Source organism: Notothenia coriiceps, unplaced genomic scaffold (genome assembly GCF_000735185.1).
Source record: "Notothenia coriiceps isolate Sejong01 unplaced genomic scaffold, NC01 NC01_scaffold00037250, whole genome shotgun sequence".
NCBI lineage: Eukaryota > Metazoa > Chordata > Actinopteri > Perciformes > Nototheniidae > Notothenia > Notothenia coriiceps.
Genome location: NW_011369951.1, coordinates 1,287,302 through 1,290,273, shown reverse-complemented (window position 1 = coordinate 1,290,273; position 2,972 = coordinate 1,287,302).

Below are 2,972 nucleotides of genomic sequence, written 5' to 3'. Positions count from 1 at the left end.
AGAATTACATATAAAAAGACGACGGAGTGTAGAAGGGGGGTTTGGTGGGCCGTATTGTTTTTATCTTATGTTATCAGTGACTGAAGCGCAAGCAAAGCTCACAAACAATGTGTTTTTAAGTTGGTATTCTCATAGCAAAGCTCATGGTTCTCTAAAACTTCATGCATTGCTGAAGTTTTTTGTGAAATACTACCCAAGATGGGGAGGTAAAATTGCGTTAATGGCGCACGTGGAGAACGTCACGGATCGGGCACGGAAGGGGCGGATAATTGGGATGAGAGAGGCGCCTCGCAGGAGCGGCGTACGGGCGGGATGTGAAAACCCTGGAACACCACCAAGGCCGGATAAAGCTAGTGAGCCGGCCAGCGAAGACTTTTGGGTGCGGGGCGGCTTCACAGGGCGAGGGGGCCGCATGTGGCCTGAGTCAGGATGAGGCCCCTCCACAAGGGATGGAGGCGCCGAGGGGGGAGGCAACCAGTCTGGGGTGATCGGCGTGACGCCTAGGAGAGGGGCGGCCTGCACAGCGGGCATATTCACAGACGGTGCATACAGATTTTTGACAGAGCGTAAGAGCATTAAAATTATGGAACGCAGCCACGAGAACGTGAGTCGCCTCCACGACACCGGGGCGAGACAAACCCAAACATCGGTTTGTAGAACGACGGCCATCCTCCAGACACATGCTAGACATGCACTCCCCCAAAGCTTGTCCCGCGTTATACTGACATTGTATTCTGATCCATTATCTGAGATGACTGTTCACCAGTGAAGACACACACTGAACCAATAAAATACGCAACATGTAAAAATCGTGATATGCGCGATTGGAAACTTCTTTTTGAGCAAGAAACGAGAGAGGAGACACGAGAGGCAGGAACTTGATGCAAACGATGGTTTATTCACAAGACATGGGTGTGCACAATGACAGCAAAAGATGCCAAACCAATGCGGAGAGACTCTACCCAGACCCAGTATTGGCTAGGTGTCTGAGAGAAAATCAACAGTTTGTGCATAACAAGATAAACCAACACCTCTATCAGCTGACGCCAATAGGCAGGAACAGGGAGACAAAACACTGAGAGCACAGCAGCCAAGGCTACAGGTGCCTGTGCTCAGTCAGGACAAGACCTGGGGGGTATACCACGAAACTGGTTCAACCTAACCTGGATATGTTTGAGTTAGCCGGTTGGCCTAATCCAAAACATACGCCCTCTCGCTAAACGGCACTACGACACGTGTTATCAAGTGGATCGCTCAAGCCAGCCGTGTCCTATCTAGTTAGGTGCGCGTTCACATAAAAGGGGTAGTATTTGGAGCATTCAACCAATCACAAACATGGAGAAGCTATAACAGCGCCGGAGCGTCAATACTTTCCGAATGAAAAAGGAGATGATATAATGGTAGACAAATTAGGAAGACTCAAACATCCCACGACGAAACAAGCTTGGTAGCCGGCAGGGATAAAAAGCCACCCGGTTAGCCGCACCGGTGCGAGGTGATAACAACAGTGTGAGCTGGGGCCTTTTGGCAGGCAAAAGAATGAGAGTCCTTCGCGCGTACATAAACTAGCTATGATATGCGGCCGGAGGGGCCGCGGGTAAGAGCACGGACGACTCTAGTATTCGGACGATGGACCGTGCACGCGGTGACGAAGGTGTGAAGGAAAAAGGACCGCATTGTCTCTCGCCGTGGGGACGACGTGCTCGGTGGGGAGCGCGAGGAGGATTTACGATGGTGGTGCCTCTGGATGCCAGCCCAGGGATGGAGCCGACAGGAAGGACTATAGAATCAGGTCCTCTTATGGGCTGCATGGAAAGGGTAGGTGTGACTTGCTCTAGTGTTTTTCTTCGTTTACTCTGGGCTGTTGTATTGGCGGTCTCTTATATTTGTCTGGGGGCTGCTGTCGACTCAGGGGGGTTGGGGCGGTGGCGGTCGTGCGGTGCCGCCGCAGTCAGTAGTAGGCGGTAGAGCAAAGGATTCTCCACGGGGGTTACGGGATGTAATGTTAGTATTAGTTCAATGGAAGAAGTATGCAACTTTCAGATGTAGAAAAAAGGAGATTTTTGCTTGTTACACTGGCCAATCATGGATCTAGCATTGAATTCACAATTTAAGGTAGAGCGGGAGGGGGGGTAAGAAGAACGTCCGAAGTGGGGATTAACCACCATAGCCGAGCGGTTATTTTGAATGCCATTGCATCTCAAAGTCATATACAGTATCACACGAGTGTAATGTGCTCAGAGGGGGGGGTCGTCGGGGGCGGCGCCGTGTGGTGCCGGGGGGGAGGGGCGCCGGGGCCGGGAGCCGCGTCCGGAGGGTTGGGCGTGTCTGTTGTGGAGCGGTGATCGCTGGCGGCTGACCGGGTCCCGGGGGAGTGGACGCTCGAGCTCCGGTCGTTGTGGTATTTGCGCCGAGAAGTTGGAGAGCGAGGGACAAGATCGAGTAGAAGAGGAAGATAAGAGCTTGCCAGCGCGTATGGGACGCGGGGGGCACTGGTGTCGAGCGAGGAAAGCCGAGTGGGAACAGCGGGAGCAGGAGCGTAGGTCAGGCGCCAGGCGTGCTCGGTGCGGGGCCGCCCGGGATAAACTGGTAAACGCGTAGCCGCGCAGTAGTGTTAAACCTAAAAAGCTACACTAAACGAAAAAGCATATGTGTGGGGAGGAGAGGATGCCTTAACCGCAGGCAGAAACAACGGAGGAAAGCCTGGCCCCGGACACCAGGCGGGGCGCGGCGGCCAAGGGCGCGTGGCAACCGCGCCGGGCGGGCGCTGTAGCGGAAGGACGCGGAGCGCAGAGCGCCTTGCGCCTAAAACAAGTGCGGGCCAACTGTACAACCTTCCGTGTTTTGCCCTAGTATAAGCTGTGGCACGACGTAGGTCTTCTACTTCTTTAGTGGGCGCTATCTAACTGGAATGGCCGTGTAATGCTCAACGATACCCCCTCAGAAAGTGAAAAGTTGATCAGCACGGTTTG